Raw genomic sequence first — 21,681 nt, 5'->3', positions numbered from 1 at the left:
AAACAACAATTTTTGTTCTTTGATAACTCAAAATGTTAGTTAAGGTTCAAAATAAATAGTAGATATGTAATTTTTTAAGTAAAATTGCAAATACAAAGATAACCTTAAAAACAGAAACTCTTGGCAATGAACAGACAAACATTAAAAGCAGAACTTAAGAAAATGTAATATATAATTGTTAAATTTAACTGATGGGTTAAGCAGGAGGAATATAAACAGTTGAAGAATAAATTAACAACATTGAAGAGTATGTAGATATATAGTATGTAGTATGTGTTAAAGAATGTTTATGAGGTGGAAAGAATGAAATAGAAGTAAGAGTCATGAACGTCAAAATAAATTCTGACATCTGATGAAGGCTTAGAATGAGAAAGAGAAAGAGACTATAGGAGAAGAAATAGTTTAAGAAATAATGTTGTTAATTTCTAAAAATTGATATAACACATATACAAGAAGCACAAAACATTCCAAGCAAGATTAAAATATACGTATATTTCTACTTATATTGAGAAACCATAGAATATCAAAGAAAAATAAACTATATCACAAGCTCCTAGAAAGAATGAAGAGACTGATTTAAAAAATGATATTAGAATGACAATTGCAATCCATGACACAGTGGGATAATATTTACAAAGTCTTGAGCAAAATTAACTGTTCTTCTAAAATAGTGTACACTGCAAAACAATAAAAATGAAATTAAAATATTTATAATTACTTCAGGGAGTTACCACCAGGAGAATTTCTTAAAATAAAATTCTACAAGGAGAAAATCAAAGATCAAAAAATGATCTTGATCAAATAAATAGAGAAATTCAGACAAATTTTTTTTATAAAATATTAATATTGAGCTTAAGAAAGGACAGTATTTAAAAAATAGGTTACAATACCATGTAAATAGGGATAAAATATTTTAGAGCTAAAGATTTTTCTTTCTCTGGGTGGGATCCTAGACCATCAATAATTTATTAACTTTAAGTCTTAGTTAAGGTCAGTATACTTGACAAAACTATAAGTATGATAATTTAATTGGAAAAATAGTGTAAAGTCTCAAAACTATTAAAATGAAAATGAAAAAAAGGGTGACAGTAGAACAAGAACAAGCTCCAGTACATGCAAAAAAGGAATGAAAAAAAAAATTAAAAAAAGAAAATTAAATGAATGGAACATGAAAAGTCAGATGGTAGCAAAAATTCCAAAAGTATTCATCATTATCAATGTAAATTTGAATGGACAAAATCTGTGAATTAAAAGTCAGGATTGTCAACCAGAGTAAAACAAAAATATGGCTAAATGTTATTTACAGGAGATATAATAAAAGCATAAACTTGGGATGTGAAAATATTTATCAGATAATAGCTTTCAAAATAAAGCTTGAGAAACTATGTTAATTTCAGGTAAAATTTACTTTTTGATAAAAATAACAATCTGTAACAGAGAGAGCAATGAAATAATAGCACAGCACTTAATTTTAGCTTAATGTCAGAAAGTTATAGTAATTTTGAATGAGTGTGTACCTTTTGTATGTGAGCCAGTACTATAAGAAGAATTAGGCAAATTATTCTTATAGTGGAAATTCAACATATTTCAATTTAGATAAGCTAAAAATCATCAAAAATATATAAATAGGGCTTCCCTGGTGGTGCAGTGGTTGAGAGTCCGCCTGCCGATGCAGGGGATGCGGGTTCGTGCCCCGGTCAGGGAAGATCCCACATGCCGCAGAGCGGCTGGACCCGTGAGCCATGGCTGCTGAGCCTGCGCGTCCGGTGCCTGTGCTGCGCAACGGGAGAGGCCACAACAGTGAGAGGCCCACATACCGCAAAAAAAAAAAAAAAAAAAAAAAAAAAATATATATATATATATATATATATAATTTATATATATATATACATATATAAATAGTTAAATTTATATTGAGTTAATTAACATACAGAAAGCTCTACGTCCAAAAATAAGTACATATTTTTTCTCTACATATATGACACATTTACAAAAATTGACTTCATACTAAGCCATAAAGTAAGCCTCAACTTATTTCAAATAATCGGTATCATTCAGAGAACTATTTTGATATAAACTGCTTCCTTCCATGTATCTCACAAGAGAATTTAATCATGTTAGCACAATCATTTAGCAGATATTTCTTATAACTGAAAATATTAAAGAAGCCACTTTTGAAGAAAGGATAATGGGACCTCATTTATCAAAGGCTAGGAAAATTCTGGGTCAAGCAATCAGAATTTCCTGAGCCTTTTATAGCCTAATGTAGGGGGCAAAAGAGGGAAGTTAAAGACCTCATCCCTGGCCTGAACCAAGCTTAAATCCAGCTCTGGCATTCACAGTGCTATAGACACCTGGGACAGGATACTCTACCTCATAGCACCTCAGTTTTTTTATTGATAAAAAGTGAACTCTACTATTACTGTAAAACTTCAGTGTGAAGATACATGTAGAGTCTTTAAAACAGTGCCTGGCCCATATTAAGCAACTTAGAGATCTCAACTTCTGTTATGCATGTTCATATTGACTCTTAGAGAGGATTCAGAGTACCTAACATTCTCCAAAATTGGTTCCACCTGGACTCCTTTTTATTTTTTATTTTACTTATTCCCAGAAGCAGTGTAAGGAAATAGCATACACAACACATTTTGGGAAATGCTCTTGTAGAGGGATCTTTCTCACTTTATGGTTAGGATTCTGCACCCAATTTCAAGATATGTATGTTTCTCCCACACTACCAGGCAATTCTTGAACACCAGCTAGGTGTCCTACAATTCAATTCTGAAACTATCTACCTGGAAACAGCATTAGATCCCACAGATGAAGGACTCAGTCCTACAAGACTGTACCCCCTTTCAGGTGCCAATGGCAATTCCATGTTATTACCTGTGCTTTCAACCAATCAGCTATAGAGTGAAGGTTCCAATGACCCCCTTCTTGCATTCAGTTAATTTGCTAGAGCAACTCACGGAACTAAGAAAAACATTTTATTTACTGGATTACTGGTTTATCATAAAAAGATATGTCAGGAAGAGCCAGATGGAAGACATGCATAGGGCAAGGCATGTGAAAAGGGCACAGGGCTTTCCTGCCCTCTCCTAGAATGCCACTCTCCCAGCACTTCCATGTGTTCACTAACCTAGAAGCTCTCCAAACCCTGTCCTTTTGGAATTTTATGAAGTCTTTATGACTTAGGCATGGTTGACTAAATCATTGGCCATTGGCAATATTTTCTACCTCCAACCCCTCCTTTCCAGGGGGTTGGGACTGAAAGTTTCAAACTTCTAATCACAGGGTTGCTTCTCCTGGCAACCAGCCCCCATCCTTAGGTTCTTTCCAAAAGCACCTCATTAAGGTAGCAAAAGACACCTTTGTAGTTCTTGTCACTAGGAAGTTCCAAAGATTTTAGGAGCTCTATGCCAGAAAAGGGGGACTAAGACCAAATATACATTCTTTTTATAAATCCCAATGTCACAGACTCATTAAATAAAAATTAACTTAGCAAATTTTCCTTCCTCCAACAAATATTTCTTGAGCTCCTACTGTGTACTACATTTGTAGGTGGATCCTACATTGGCAGGTGGGAGTTAAGGTAGAGAAATCTTGTAGTATAGCTAAAGAGCAATACTTTTCGAAGGGTATGTTTCAAAAAATGTCAGAAGTCATTAGCTAATGGTCTCTGAATTCAGAAATTGCAAAGATTTCCTTCTCCTCCTTAGAAATTATTTGATTCCTACATAGAGAATTATGGACTTTTTGTGTTTACTTTTGTTCCTCATGTAGTTTGCTTATGCACTATCCCCATGCTTTTTTGATGTCACACAATTAATACTTTACTCAACAAATATATTTGTGCCTCTGCTATGGCATTGTGCTAGATGCTGTAACTAAAACAGTAAGTATGAATGACACTTCTTCATTCACTGAATTTAAATCTGTTTGGGGAGAAATCTGTCTTAATTAGCAATGCAAATTAATATTTGATTAACTTATATAATCCACATTATTTATTCCAAAAAATACTCAAGAAAAACAAAACCTTTCTTTGACTTTAAACTTACAATGCAATTTGTATTATTGACTAGAATGATCCATCGTTAATTTGAAGACATTACAGATTTAAAAGAAGACAAAATGAAAACTCTGTCAGGGACGTTAACAATTACAAATCTCATTTCCAAGGCAAATACTGGGAGTCTAAGGACATTTGGAAGACATTTCAAAAGTCTTAGGCTTAGAGACACTCATCCAGAAGCACTAGGTTAAAGCAACTGGAAAGCAATACTAAGTATGTGCGTATGCCTATGTGTGCTAGACACACAGGCATTTTCTTTAATGAGGTAGTATTGACAGCTTCCTTACCATCTCTCCATCTGAGACTCTTTAAAAAACTCTTCTACGTTTTTGGCTTCCTGACAACCAAACAAACTGAGAAACAAGATGCTCATTTGATTATGTAAAAGCTGGCAAGGTAGAAATCAAGTATATCCCCTTTAAGTGACCTTTCTAATAAGATTTTCTCCAGGTCTCTCCTCTCTGTGGGAATCAGCTGTATATTACTAATTAATTTCTTTATTAGCTCACCTTTTCCTGTTAATTGGCACTGATCACTTTGCTTCTTACCACCTCCCTTCCGATATAATATTATTCATTAAGAATAGTTACAAAAATAATTATTCATGCTTATGTATTCAATTTGTTGGTTTGGAAAGGATTCAATATTGGCAATTAAATATAGGCAACAACCTTTGGAAGAAAGATAATTATAAAGACATTTTGATAAGTAGTGTTTATGGGTGTGGCAAAACATGCAATTTCCGTCACCTGATTGCCCAGAAAATTTGAGTTGGAGATTGAGACTCTAGGGGAGGAAACATATCTTCTTCCTCTATCCTTCTAAGTTCTCAACTGAGATTCCTGTAATAAAACATAGATGAACAAGGGAAAAACATTTACATTTATCTAATATAAATTTTATGTGGCACAGAAACCTTCATAAGGAAATGGACACCCAAAGAAATGGTTAAAACTGTTTTAAAAATGAGTGTTTTTTATGACAGTTTTGCCAATGAGTAGAAAGTTCTGGAAAGATATGAGGCAAAGGTTATGAGTTAAGTGTAGTAAACTGGAAGGAACTTGGTACCTATTGGTTCAGATAGCTCTCTGTGTCCCTTTGCCTTCTGAGCTAAGGATGCTTCTTTCCTCTGTGTATAGGGAGAACACCTCTCACATGAGGGTTTTATCACCTGCTTCAGAGAAGGTCAGAAATTCCTTCCTAGATTTTATGACCTGCTTTAGAGGAAGGTCAGAAGTTCCTTCCTGAACATGCCATTTCTCAAATTCCTTCACCTTGAAATATTTAATATGCCAAAACTCCATAATTGGGGTAGCAATTCCTGAACCTCATCAGACAGAATCAGAGTTTTGTGGACACCCAAAAGTGGTTCATGAAATCCTAAGTTCATGGAGACCCACTTCACCAATTAGTTGGAAATATATAGGTTATGTCATAGATTTATGTAGAAAATCAGTGGTGCTGACTTTGAATAACTAATGCTGTAAATGATGTTTCATTTCACAACAGGTACAAAGAGCAAGTGATTGCTTATATAAATGCCTTACCTTTTTAGAAATTCTTCTGTCACTCTGTCAAAGATATAACATATGCCTTTATAGAAAACTAAAGTATTTTTTCTAAATATATACATTTACCTGTGTTCACATGCTTATATTATGTGTGTGATTCTTTTAGAGGTATAGAAACCCCTCTCTTTTAAATGCATCAGGTTATGAATGGGTGTTTTAACTTGGTGACTGAGACCTCCCCTTAATTTTCTGGTCTGAAAAACCCTCCTAGCCACCTGGATCTTCAAATGTAGCTTATTTTGATTTCTGCTTTATTGTGCATGACTGGATTTCTCATTGCTTTGTTTTGAACATTTTCTCAGCCCAATCCACCACATAAATGTACCACTGCATTCCTGCCACTGCCTGCACTTCAATGGTGGATAGGTCTGCTCAAAAATCAGGAACTCTAAATCAGATCTTTGGTAAGGAAGTAACTAGAGGATAACATCCAATCAAGCCTCCAGTGTTCAGAACTTCTAACGATATTAGGGCAGGATACCCATCATAAACTCTATTTTCCACCCAGTTTTCTCTAATTTTTTTGTGGTGGAAATCTTTTCTCAAAACAAAATTTTATGGGCAAGCTTGATATAGAAAACATATAAGGAGCATATTCAATGCTATTGAAAAGAAAAGAAATGCTACTAATGGATATAAGTGCTGAATGGAAACAGAAAATATGTCATTATTTGCAAATGGTCTATGCTCATCTATGTTGAAAAATGAATATTATCAACAGAAAATCTGTTGGAACTTATAAAATAGTTCAGAAATTTGGTGAAACAAATGATTAACCTCTAGAAAGTCAATACTGTTACTTTACATCATCAAACACCAATGAAGAAATATAGAAACAAATTGGCATTTACAGTATCTACAATGAAAGTAAATAACTAACAAGTACTCCCATCTCTATAGAGAAAAAAATCTAAATCCCAAATAAAGGATGTTAAATGACTGAATGGAAAGAACATTCTTGCTCATGAATAGGACAGCTTAACTAAGGCAGAAGCTAATCCTCTCCAAATGAATATATAAATATAATATGGATTCAATCAAAATACCAGTTGAATATTTTTAAATATAAGTACAATTATACTAAAATGTAAAATGAGTAATAAAAGTCCCCAAGTAATTGAATATATTTCACTAAAAAAACCTGATGAATGAGACTTGCCCTAGCCAATACTGACATTTAAAAAATGATATAAATAATAAACACAAAACCACCATGACTTTTGAAAATCATTAGGCAAATAGACAAAAGGAATATATAGAGAGCTCAGAGCCAGACTTTTATAAAGACATGTGAACTTACATGATAAAAGTGGTTCCATGAATGATGAGGAAAAGTATTGTTATGGAGAGAATTGAGAATATGATAAATAACATGGAGAAGAAAACCAACAAAACAAACAAACACAAAAACAAAACTTGATCCCTGTCTAATAGCAAATAAAAGGCAGAATAGAATAAAGATGCAATTATGAAAGGTAAAATTGTAACATTAATCAAATAAGTTATTGACAAAAAATTTTGTGACCTAGGGGTGGGGAAAGAACTTCTTAAGCAAAAGTTCAAAATTATAAAAATATAAGATATATAAGTTGGGAAAAGCCTTTAAACCAAAACCAAGATATGTATCCAAATGTATAACAAGGTCATTAAGTAAATCAATGGGGAAAGATATGTACAATGCCTCACATTAACTTGTAAAATGAATTCTCACGTATGTCTACAAGGGGACTCAGAGATGTTCAGTGGAGTATTGTTCACGGTGTAAAGGAGCATCAGGCAGAAGCTAGGAGCAATGCATTAAATGCCTATATAACAACAGTGATAAATCTTAAAAAACAGAATCAAATGAAAAACAACAACAACAAAGCAACATGATGCTAGAGATAATACCATAAGACTTACATCTGTACAGAACATAACAATAGACATTTGGCTAGTACACAAATATTGGGTTGACTGAAAAGTTCATTCAGGATTATCCATAACATCTATGCATTAAAACCTTTGAAATGGTTCTTAAAGATAGAATGGCCAAATCTCTCCATTTTCCTGGGACAGTCCAGTTTATATCTGTTTAGGACTTCATTGTTGTAACAAAGTATTTTTTAAGTTATTGTTTTAAAATAAACCAGAGTGGGTTTGGCAGACCTCTGCTTTGTACTTCCAGCTTCTGGCATGGACTCACATAGTGAACACACATAAAGTGAATACTCTGAGACCCATTAGATGGTGGGAAATTGATATCTGATAGGGTGGCACCAATGCAATAAAGTATGGTGTTAGGAAAATTTACTCACAATACAAAAAAATATCAAACTAAATATACATCATTTTGTATAATCCTGGATTTCATTTGAATTAACCTTAAATGTGAATATTAGGTACACAGTTATTAGAAGAAAATGTGAATATTGTGACCCATGGGTAATAAATAATTTCTTCAGCAAGATCTAAAAAGCATAAATGATAAGGATAAAATTGATGTGTATGTGAGTATCTCAAAAATAAGGACTGCTGTTCACATTAAGGTTAAAGCAGAACTTGATGCAGAATGTAAGAGTCAAAAGTCTTCTTTTTATAATAAATATTGTGTAAAGATTTTCTTTCAATAAATAAATAACTACTAAATAACCAAGAGATCACCGAATAAATCAAAGAGGAAACAAAATATACCTAGAAACAAATTACAATGAAAACGTGATGACCCAAAACTTAAGGGATGCAGCAAAAGCAGTTCTAAGAGGGAAGTTTATAACAATACAATCCTACCTCAAGAAACAAGAAACATCTCAAATAAACAACCTAACCTTACACCTAAAGCAATTAGAGAAAGAAGAACAAAATAAACCCAAAGTTAGCAGAAGGAAAGAAGTAATAAAGATTAGATCAGAAATAAATGAAAAAGAAATGAAGGAAACAATAGCAAAGATCAATAAAACTATAAGCTGGTTCTTTGAGAAGATAAACAAAATTGATAAACCATTAGCCAGACTCATCAAGAAAAAAAGGGAGAAGACTCAAATCAATAGAATTAAAATGAAAAAGGAGAAGTAACAACTAACACTGCAGAAATACAAAGGATAATGAGAGATTACTACAAACAAAGTTATGCCAATAAAATGGACAACCTGGAACAAATGGACAAATTCTTAGAAAAGCTCAACCTTCCAAGACTGAACCAGGAAGAAATAGAAAATATAAATAGACCAATCACAAGCACTGAAATTGAGACTGTGGTTAAAAATATTCCCACAAACAAAAGCCCAGGACCAGATGACTTCAAAAGTGAATTCTATCAAACACTTAGAGAAGAGCTAACACCTATCCTTCTCAAATTCTTCCAAATATAGCAGAGGGAGCAGCACTCTCAAACTCATTCTACAAGGCCACCATCACCGTGACACCAAAACCAGACAAAGATTGACAAAAAAAGAAAACTACAGGCCAATTGCACTGGTGAACATAGATGCAAAACTGCTCAACAAAATACTAGCAAACAGAAGCCAACAGCACTTTAAAAGGATCATACACCATGATCAAGTGGGGTTTATCCCAGGAATGCAAGGATTCTTCCATATATACAAATCAATCAATGTGATAAACCATATTAACAAACTGAAGGAGAAAAACCATATGATCATCTCAATAGACATAGAAAAAGCTTTTGACAAAATTCAATACCTATTTATGATAAAAACTATCAAATAGTAGGCATAGAGAGAGCATAATAACATAATAAAGGACATATATGACACACTCACAGCCAACATTTGTCTCAATAGTGAAAAATTGAAACCTTTTCCTCTAAGATCAGGAACAAGACAAGGTTGTCCACTCTCACCACTAGTATTCAACATAGTTTTGGAAGTTTTAGACACAACAATCAGAGAACAAATAGAAATAAAAGGAATCCAAACTGGACAAGAAATAAAGCAGTCAACTGTTTGTAGATGACATGATACTATACATAGAGAATCCTAAAGATGCTACCAGAAAACTACTAGAGGTATTCAATGAATTTGATAAAGTAGCAGGATACAAAATCAATGCATAGAAATCACTTGCATTCCTATACACTAATGATGAAAAATCTGAAAGAGAAATTAAGGAAACACTCCCATTTACCACTGCAACAAAAAGAATAAAATACCTTGGAATAAACCTACCTAAGGAGAAAAAAGACCTGTATGCAGAAAATTATAAGACACTGATGAAAGAAATTAAAGATAATACAAACAGCTGGAGAGATATACCATGTTCTTGGCCTGGAAGATTCAACATTGTGAAAATGGCTCTACTACCCAAAGCAATCTACAGATTCAATGCAATCCCTATTAACAACCAATGGACTTTTTCACAGAAGTAGAACAAAAAGTTCCACAATTTGTATGGAAACACAAAAGACCCCGAATAGCCAAAGCTATCTTGAGAAAGAAAAATGTAGCTGGAGGAATCAGGCTCCCTGACCTCAGACTATACTACAAAGCTACAGTAATCAAGACAGTATAGTACTGGCATGAAAACAGAAATATAGATCAATGGAACAGTATAGAATGCCCAGAGATAAATCCACGCATATATGGTCACCTTATTTTTGCTAAAGGAGGCAAGAATATACAATGGAGAAAAGGCAGCCTCTTCAATAAATGGTGCTGGGAAGACTGGACAGCTACATGTAAAAGAATGAAATTAGAACACTCCATAACACTATACACAAAAATAAACTCAAAATGGATTAAAAACCTAAATATAAGGCCAGACACTATAAAATTCTTAGGGGAAATCATATGCAGAACACTCTATGACATAAATCACAGCAAGATCCTTTTTGACCCACCTCTTACAGAAATGGAAATAAAAACAAAAATAAACAAATGGGACCTAATGAAACTTAAAGTTTTTGAACAGTGAAGGAAACTACAAAAGAGATGAAAAGATAACCCTCAGTTTGGGAGAAAATATTTGCAAATGAATCAATGGAGAAAGGATTAATCTCTGAAATATATAAACAGCTCATGCAGCTCAATATTAAAAAAAAACAAAGAACTCAATGACAAAATGGGCAGAAGACCTAAATAGACATTTCTCCAAAGAAGATATACAGATTGCCAACAAACACATGAAAGGATGCTCAACATCACTAATCATTAGAGAAATGTAAATCAAAACTACAATGAAGTATCACCTCACACCAGTCAGAATGGTCATCATCAAAAAATCTACAAACAGTAAATGCTGGAGAGGGTGTGGAGAAAAGGGAACCCTCTTTCACTGTTGGTTGGAATGTAAATTGATACCACCACTATGGAGAACATTTTTACATTTTAAAAATGTAAAAATAGAACTACCATACGACCCAGCAATCCAACTACTGGGCATATACCCTGAGCAAACCATAATTCAAAAAGAGTCATGTACCACAATGTTCATTGCAGCTCTATTTACAATAGCCAGCACATGGAAGCAACTTAAGTGTCCATCGACAGGTGAATGGATAAAGAAGATGTGGCACATATATACAATGGAATATTACTCAGCCATAAAAGGAAATAAAATTGAGTTATTTGTAGTGAGGTGGATCGACCTAGAGTCTGTCATACAGAGTGAAGTAAGTCAGAAAGAGAAAAACAAATACCGTATGCTAACACATATATATGGAATTAAAAAAAAAAAAAGTTCTGAAGAATCTATGGGCAGGACCCATGTAAAGACACAGATGTAGAGAATGAGCTTGAGGACATGGGGAGGGGGAAGAGTAAGCTTGGACGAAGTGAGAGAGTGGTATGGATATATATACACTACCAAACGTAAAATAGATAGCTAGTGGGAAGCAGCCACATAGCACAGGGATATTAGCTCGGTGCTTTGTGACCACCTGGAGGGATGGGATAGGGAGAGAGGGAGGGAGACGCAAGAGGGAGAGTATATGGGGATATATGTATATGTATAGTTGATTCACTTTGTTATAAAGTAGAAACTAACACACCATTGTAAAGCAATTATATTCCAATAAAAATGTTAAAAAAATGATACTATAGTCTACTATCACATATTTTTAGAAGCACAATATATTACTGTAATATCAAGTGAAATAAAATAAATTTATATTAAACTATTTAGTACTTGAAATCATATGTGCTTGGTCAGGACTATATTAGCATCTATTCATAGACTAACCGTGACTTCCAGACTACAATGTTAATTATGTAGAAGTGATTCATTTGGTTCTCAAATATCAAGCAGCTCATTGACATCCATTATTTACTTATTTAAAAGATTAAATGATGCACACCTAATATATAAAAACTACAAGTATTTAATGTATACAGTTTGATGAATTTGGACATATGCACATCCATGAAACCATCGCCACAATCACAGTAATAGCTGAGTACATCACCTCCAAAAGTTTCTGTATCTATCACCTCCCAAAGCAAAGTGTTTCTTTGCTTATTTTGAGGTTTTGTTGTTATGTTATTTATTTGTTGTTATTGTTTTGTTTTTTTGTGTTGAGAGAACATTCAACATGTAATCTAACCTTTTCCCAAAATTTTAAATGCACAGTAGAATATTGATAACTATATATACTGTGTTACACAGATTTCTAGATCTCATTCATCTGCATGACTAAAATTTTATACCCAATGAACAACAACTCCCCATTTCTCCCTCCTCCCAGCCTCTGGCAACTACCATTCTATTTTGTTTACTAAATGGAAGGAAGAGAGAAGTGATAATATATGTGAGGCAAGTTGAGAAGATATAAATTACTATTATGGCCAGTGGAAAGATTTTATTTAGAAAAAAAAAGATTTCAAGATAGTTATTTTCCAGATACCATGCTTTCTATCAATCTAGTCACAAGGAAAAAGTAGTTGCAAAGATGATGAAAAACAAGGCAAAATGTTTTGGAAACCAGGTTTATACAGCTAGAGCAAAAAATACTAGATTTGGGACCACAAGTGTAATGGAAGAGTGGAAAGAGGTGATGCTTTCCCAAAAAGAGTTTATGTCTACAGTTATAGCTGTGTATGTGTGTATAGTTGTGAGTGTATAAAGTTATGTCTGTCTATCTATCTACTTCTCTGTGTATCTATATATTTATATCATATATCTATGACAATTTATCTTAATAAATAACACTGCCTTGGGTTTTTTGTTCTCATATACCTAAAAAACAGTGGAATCCAAATATTAGGATACAAATTACAAACCAAACACAAGAAGTTTTATAATGAAATCAGAGAAAAGTAGGAAAAGATTATTTTAGAAATATGGTTCCTTGAATGCTGTTTTTTTAATATTTACAAAAAGCCTCTGCTCACATTGCTTTTGTGCTTTTGAAATCTGCTGAATCCTATTAAAAATGCATGTATATTGATGCATTTTATTTTCCATGGCCACTTATATGACTTCATTCATTGTTAATTTATAAATTTCACAATGGAATAATATGCCAAAATGCATAAAATGAGTTAAATTGTATCTTTATCCAAACTGTAATTTCTTTTACTAATTAAATAATTTTATTGAACAAAATACATGGAATAATTTATAAGCCAATAAAATTATGAGAATGCAAAAATGTGATCAGCATTACTATATAACTTCTTTGGAATACAGTGTCTAATATTTTCTAATCCATTGAGAATTACCAGATTTTACTTTCAGTTATAAACATTAATGTTTTAAATTTTCTGGTTTGTTTTAAATGTAGGAATGTGTGGACACAGGCAACACAGCCCACTAACCCTTGGTTCTAGCCTCAGGTCTCTTATATATTTTAATACTAAGTAATTTTTACTGCTCTGGACCTTAATTTTATCATTTATGAAATGATGGAATTAAAACAGATTGGTGAACTCAACCAGAAATTAGGGATTCACTGTACTTATGATTAAGGATTGATTAAGGAGTGAGGTAGACTTTGCCCTGGTTGAATTAGATATGCTCCACGTGTGCTTGAAATGAATAATTCTGTATCTTGTATATGCAATACCTTGGACTTATTAATGCTATTTTTCAGATCTTCAATATTTCTACTATGTTTGTCTGTTTGATTGATCAGTTAAATCAGATGACTTTCATATTCTTCCCTGTATACTATATTGCAAAAATTTATTATTAACTAAATATCCATTTATGATGGACGTGTCTTCCTGTTCTAATTTTTCTTTTACTATTATGTATTATAGTTCTCTTTCCCATGTGATATATTTGCTTTAAAATTTATTCTGATAGATTTTAAGAACACTATTCTCCTGTTCTTTTTATTCATATTTGCCTGGTATGCCTTCCTCCAACATTTTATTACAACTTTTTTGATTGTTGAACACTTTTCTCTTATTTATGATAAGGTCTCTGAAATCCAATTTGTGGTATTTAAACTTAATGGAACATTGAGATAGCGATACATTGGAAATGAACTAAGTATCCATTAGAAGGACAATAACTATACAATTTTATGTAATACAGTACTACAAAAGGACTAGATGAAATAACATGACAAGAGCTAAAAGAATAGTTTAAGTAAAAGAGTAGCACAGCCTATGTATAAGGTAAAATATGTTTTATGTAAATTTCTAAAAGTTCTTTTTAATTTAATATAGTGAGCATGTAAGCTTTCCATTGCTCGAGGTCCAAAAAGTACTTAATTTTTATGTACAAGTAATTATTTTTTAAAAACTATCTTAAAATCAAAATGATAAAACATAAGCATGATATTAACTTTACATGGTGGTAATGTGAATGTTTATTATAGATATTGTGTATCTATGTATTTTCAAAATTTTCCAAAAAATAAGAAAGTCCACAAAACTTAAGTGTTAAAAACACTGAATAGAGTGAGTCCATATAGGAAATCCTATATTAGTATACACAATAATTTAAATAACTGACTGAAAAGTAGGATTTAAGTTGGTAATAATGAATCCCAATGTGTATTCATTTAAAGTTTGACAAAACTTATTACATAATAACTTTATTCACATTGTTTGAACATCAAGGGTTTCTGAATGTAAAATAGAAGTTCTCTGACTCTAAACATTCTTATTAATTTATTTAGTTCTTGCTAACTAGTTCTAAATACCATGAGGGATCTTTCCAATCAATTTAGATTTTTATCAGAAATAATATCTAAGTATAAAGGCATTTTCTTTGGTTTGAAATAAAAAGTAACATTCTCAGGGAATTGTTTGTCATAGTACTGCTAAAAACACATCCTCCCCCCCAAAATAAATATTTAGATATCTTAGAGATTTTCCTCCCATGTGTCATTAAGCAAATAGGAAATAACCCATGTTTAACAATGCACTACTTCCTGAAGTAGTAAACCCATCCAGGTTTGGAATTTGAATCCATCACCCACTAAAGACCAGGTTCTTCAATGAATTAGTTTTATGCAAGAAATTTATCATTCGTCCAACAATGACGTTTAAAAAAAAAAGATTACCAGGCAAATTTTAACAATAACATAATTTTTTTTTACAATAACATAATTTTTAAAATTACTTTTTAAATTCAAAATCCAGTGTCAACTTCATATTGATGGTTGTATCAGTCAGAAACTATGAAAAGAAAATTTTGTGCAACTGAAGTTAAGGCTACAATGAAGACTTCAAATTGACCATTGGGTTTGGCAACATGGAAGATGAAGTTCATCTTGACATGGGTGGTTTTAGTGGAGAGAAAGGCTTGATGTGGTTAAGAACCAAATGGAAAGAAAGAAAGTGGAAATAATGGCTACAGACAACTCTTACAGTAACTTTTACTCTAAAGAAGAAAAGGGAGATGGAGAAGCACTAGAGTAAGCATGGAGACAATAGACAGATTTTGTTTCTTTATTTAGGATATTTTAGGCTGAAGAGAATGACATTTTAGCAAGAATAAAGCTTAAGATCCAGTAGAGAAAAGAGATCCTTTGAATAGCCAGTTCCCAGAGTTGGCACGAAAGAATGGGATACCAATCTCAAACATAGAATGGATTTAATAGGAGTAAGGATGGTTTATTTATTGGGATGAAAGAAAAATCCATCTGTGCTAACACAGATGATTATCCACTGGTAGATTTAGTGGTGGTGCTATGAAATATTTTTCTTCTACTGCTTCTACTTTGTCAATAATGAAATAAGTTGTTGACATTTTGAGACAATGATATTAAAGAAAATGTAAAATAGTTTTCTCACTGATGTGGAGAAGCCCTTAATCACAAAATTTTAGTAGTATTGCTTGATACTGTTTAAGGCCCACTTGAGATTTGTAGATATAATTTTAAAATGAAGTTTATAAATTGTTATCCAAATACCTTGAGTTATTGTGCACTTGGGTGCACACACAAACTAAACAAAGACTTAATTTAATCTAGGTTGTCATGTTGGCTGAAAAACATGATAAAGGGGGAAAGGGATAATAAAATTAATTGTGCATGTAAAGAATGTTTAAAGGGCTGGAGAACAGAATACGAACTAGTCATTCATGCTATAGAATGCTCTGTTTTTCAAAATTTCACTGAAGTGTCAGATTTACTACAAGATCCAAGTTTAAGAGTGTACTCTGTGTCAGATCAGGAATTGTAGAATAGGAAGAAAAGAAGGGTCAGAATGAAAGTATGGTGATTGACTGCAATCAGAATATAGTTCAAAAAATGTATGAACAACTAAATCAGAAAGTTTGGAAATTAATAAAGTAGGAAAAATTCTTGGTAAAAATATTTAGAAAAAAACACGATAATAAAAAAGTATCATTAAGATTTTGCAGTTCTAGATAAACTCATAGTTGACCTATGGTCAACTAATCTATGACAAAAGGGGAAAGGATATACAATGGAGAGAAGACAATCTCTTCATTAAGTGGTGATGGACAGCTACATGTAAAAGAATAAAATTAGAACACTCCCTAACATCATAGACAAAAATAAATTCAAAATGGATTAAAGACCTAAATGTAAGGCCAGACACTATAAAACTCTTAGAGGAAAACATAGGCAGAACACTCTATGATATAAATCACAGCAAGATCTTTTTTGACCCACCTCCTAGAGTAATGAAAATAAAAACAAAAATAAACAAATGGGACCTAATGAAACTTAAAGCTTTTGCACAGCAGAGGAAACTATAAACAAGACGAAAAGACAACCCTCAGAATGGGAGAAAATATTTGCAAACAAATCAATGGACAAAGGATTAATCTCCAAAATATATAAACAGCTCATGCAGCTCAATATTAAGAAAAACAAACAACCCAATCAAAAAATGGGTAGAAGACCTAAATAGACATTTCTCCAAAGAAGACATACAGATGACCAAGAGGCACATGAAAAGCTGCTGAACATCACGGATTTTTAGAGAAATGCAAATGAAAGCTACAATGAGGTATCACCTCACACTGGTCAGAATAGGCATCATCAGAAAATCTACAAACAACAAATGCTGGAGAGGGTGAGGAAAAAAGGAACCTTCTTTCACCATTGGTGGGAATGTAAATTGATACAGCCACTATAGAGAATAGTATGGAGGCGCCTTAAAGAACTAAAAATAGAACTACCATATGACCCAGCAATTCCACTCCTGGACATATACCCTGAGAAAACAATAATTCAAAAAGACACATGAATTCCAATATTCATTGCAGCACTATTTACAATAGTAAGGTCAGGAAGCAACTTAAATGCCCATTGACAGATGAATGGATAAAGAAGATGTGGTATATATATACAATGGAATATTACTCAGCCATAAAAAGGAATGAAACTGAGTCATTTGTGGAGACATGGATGGACCTAGAGACTGTCATACAGAGTGAAGTCAGAAAGAGAAAAACAAATACTGTGTATTAATGCATGTATGTGGAATCTAGAAAAATGGTACAGATGAACCAGTTTGCAAGGCAGAAATAGAGACACAGATGTAGACAACAAACGTATGGACACAAAGGGGAAAAAGCGGGGTGGGGGGGATGAATTGGGAGATTGGCATATATACACTAATATGTATAAAACAGATAGCTAATAAGAACCTGCTGTTAAAAAAATAATAATAAAAGAAAACTAAAAAGTAAAAAAAAGATTTTGCAGTTCTGAGAATACCACATTGGTCTGTTTTTCTGTCCATGCCTTTGGCAAAATGCATTTTTCACTGTGTACCTTCCTAGGCTGAATAAAATATTGAACTTAATGAAACTGAAATCATCGTCTTGAGGAAGACCATTAATCAACTATCTCCCACTATTACATGTGGTGATTTATGTATTATATTTGCACAAATTATCACTTAATGATGACTGTGCTCCATAGTTTAGGCCACTGAGAGTACATAAAATTCAAAGGGATATTGTTTTAGAACAGAATACCATAGATTATGTGGCTTAAACAACAAACATTTATTTCTCACATTTCTGGAGGCTGGGAAGTCTAAGATCAAGGCTCCAGCAGATTAGATATCTGGTGAGAGATTTCCTCCTGATTTACATGTTGGCCACCTTCTTGTTGTACAGTATCTTCACATGGAGGAGAGAGATGATTTCCCTCATATCTCTTCCTATAAGTGCACTAATTCCATTCATGAGGCTTCACCCCATGACCTAATTACCTCTCAAAGGTCCCACTTCCTAATGTCATCACCTTGGTCATTAGGGCTTCAATGTATGAATTTGGGGGACACAAACATTCAAATCTATTGCAGATATTTTAACAGAAATGATATATCTGGGGAACAAAGAAGATATTACAAACATCTCTTCTTTTAAAGTTGGCATCTCCTACTAGCCCTAGAAATCCTGTGTGACAGTTTGTTAAGGAAGTTTTTCACAAAAAATGTTTTCTTGAAAAGCAATTAATCAACATATTCAAAGTTTGAAAACAATGTTTCCTCTGGTAGCTGAACTTATTTTCTGTGCCTTACAGTCAAACTGGGAGATGTGTCTAAAAGGTCTCAGAAATTACTTGGAAAGATGTGGCCATACCTAATAACTAAAGGATTTTTCTACTGAAAATATGTAGCAAATCTCCAAATAGTTTTTATGGAAGTGTTTGGATAAATTTACTGCACCATTAGTGGTATTTCTTAGTAATAACACAGAAAAGGAAAAAATACAGAAATCCCCAAACGCATAACTAGTCAGAAATAGCTATGGACACAATGATTTTTGTCCTCACACCAACTCAGTGGAAAAATGTTCTTCAAAAGAGTTCTGTCAGCGTAACATTAATGTAATTTTAAGAGTCTGTCTTTCTTTACAACAAATTTGAGTTGAATGAATCCATCTGGCTGGGCCGCTGCTGATGAAAAGATATGTTGCATGAGAAAAAATGAGTGTGCATGTATGTTTGTGTGTGTATTTGGTTGGATCATATGAAATTACCATTTTTATAGGTAAAAAACAGTCAAATATAATTAATTTTATATAGTTCATACTAAAAAAAATACATGCATCTACTTGAATATATGGGAAATATAACATATTTGTTATTATTTAGAACTGTGTTATGACAAAGAATATTTTGCATATATGCAAAATATGGTATCTGACACATGTACACCATTTGATAATTTAACCTTCTTAATCTTGCAAATTTCTTTGTACTTTTACCCCATCGCCATGATAGCTTTATGATAACTTGCTTGAAAAGGAAAACTAAAACCAGCACTCAAACTATTTGATTTAACCAGAATAAAAAATATTGTATTTTTGAAGATAGAAAGATATGAAGTTGGCAAAATTCCAAGATATTTTCAAACAGAACTATCTCCTTTCAAAGCATTTTTTATGCTATGAAAACTAAATTGTGCCAGTTTTTGTAGGACTACATTGTCATAAAGTATTGATCATACAGGGAATTCTCTGGTGGTCCATTTGTTAGGATTCCATGCTCTCATTGCTGAGGGCCTGGGTTCAATCCCTGTTTGGGGCACTAAGATCCCACAAGCCATGTGGTGCAGCCTGCCCCCCTGCAAAAAAAAAAAAAAGTATTGATCATATAGAGAGAAAAACTGAAAGAGAGAAGAGAAGCACCAAGGTCAATCTTATGGAAAATGTGAGTAGCTGAATTTGTCACTTTCTTCCTTCCTCTTCTCAGATAATATTGTTTTGTGACTGGTAGGTACAAAGCAATTAACCCAAAAGGACACCATGTGAAGTAAACTTAATTAAATCTCTGTTGACTTTGCTATGTTCTGTCCATACACTTTCCAACCTAGAGTAGTCTACAATCAAATTAGAAAGACTGAGCATATTTTTACAGTTATGTGCAATTAAATAAAACTTACAGTATGTTAATTTGTGAAGTATGTAATCAAACCCTTCATCTTTTTTGTCTATATAGTAATTAGACATAAATGTAAGTAATACGCATAAATGTCATATAATATTACTATGTTATAGCCAGTCTGTGTAGGGTTTTATTTTAATTTTGTTAGCTCCACAGTGTACATAAATTCATTTAACAACTTTCTGTGAGCCCCTCCTGTGTGCCGGAATAGTCACAGAAATGGGGGAAACAGTTCTAAACAAGGCAGCTTATCCATGTAAATGTCATGAATAACAAGTCTCATTTCCTCTTTAATTTCATTACTATCATAATCAGTAACACATATAGCATAAGTATCCTCTTGTTCTGAATCAAAAGCCCCAATATGCAGTCTTCATTTGCTTCCACCTCTGTTTTTCCTTCCAGCCTTACCTAAGCACACCAATACATAAACCTCTGAGGCAGAGATTACAAACCCATTTCTCTTTTTTCTAGGCACACAGACAAATTATTTTCTGATCTTTCTTTTCTGGATAAGTGAAGTTGTTTTACTGAGTTCTTGTCAATGGAATATGGATAAAAATGATGAATGCTACTCAGAAAACTGATTTCCCATCTAGATACAGAAAAAATCATGAAGAATTCTAAAGCACTAGAAGATGACACAGCAAAATTATGAAAAATTCCAGACCTCCGAACAACCAACTAGAATCTTATACCCCCAACCAACCATACTGGATGGTGACTTGAATTAGAAACCAACGTTTTTTCTTAAAACTTAGAGTTCTTTTTTTCTTAAGCTATTAAAATTCTAAGTTTTTTGTTTTAACTGTTAGCCTACTATGACTAGCACAACCTTTGTGACAAGGATTTCTGGTTTTGGAATGCACAATCTCAGCCTATGATGATATTCAACCCCTGGAGATAATGTTAAATTCACAAAATAGAATGAACAATTTAGAGTTTCTCACTGTGTTGACTCCTAAAGTGACATAAAGCTGGGGTTTGAAGAAGATGGGACATAAGTTGACATTCTCTTAAAGTTCTTATTCAACTGCAACTGAGTTTTGTTGCAAAAGTAATTGATAAAGTCAAATCGTTTTATGGAGGAGAGAAGACAAATTTGGAAATTCGTTGAAGAACTTCTTTGATATCAGGATTGAAACACATGGTGATGGCTATTACAAATATTTGGAGAGGACATATATTTATTCATTATAACTACAGAGAGCATAGCAAAGATTCATGGTTATATTTAGTGGAAGGAGAGTCCTGCTTAATATCAGAAGAAATTGTTGCTAATTAGAGATATCCCAATTACTGGAAATAAGTAGTGACTGAATGACTAACTCTCAAGTAGAGCGCCCTTGATCATCTCTTGGCTTTCTTGCTGTACTTCCATTTCCACTGCTGTGATCGCTATTTTGGTACCCTTATTAAAGCCCCCAAATCTCCTTCCTTAGGAGGGTCTGTGCTGTGCTCAAATGCCTTATACGTTGTAGACATCTGATTCATATGCCATGATCCCCATGCCTCATTCTAGAATCTTACTCTATATTAAATATCTTAATGTTTCAAGGCATTTGCCACGTTCTTTGTGTAAATATAGTTACCTTAAGAAATAAACAACAAAGACATATTTTTATTTTAGAATCCCTTCTACCTATGCTCACAAAACAATTTGAATAAATCAATTAATTTCTGTCCTTGAATTTAGGGCAGACTAGATGCCTCTGAGACACTTACCAGTTCTAAAGTTTCTTCCTTGCTAAGGTGGAAAATAAAAATTTAAT

This window comes from Stenella coeruleoalba (assembly GCF_951394435.1).
Source record: "Stenella coeruleoalba genome assembly, chromosome: 2".
NCBI lineage: Eukaryota > Metazoa > Chordata > Mammalia > Artiodactyla > Delphinidae > Stenella > Stenella coeruleoalba.
The sequence above is the reverse complement of the archived record's forward strand: the minus strand, read 5'-3'. Positions refer to the sequence as shown.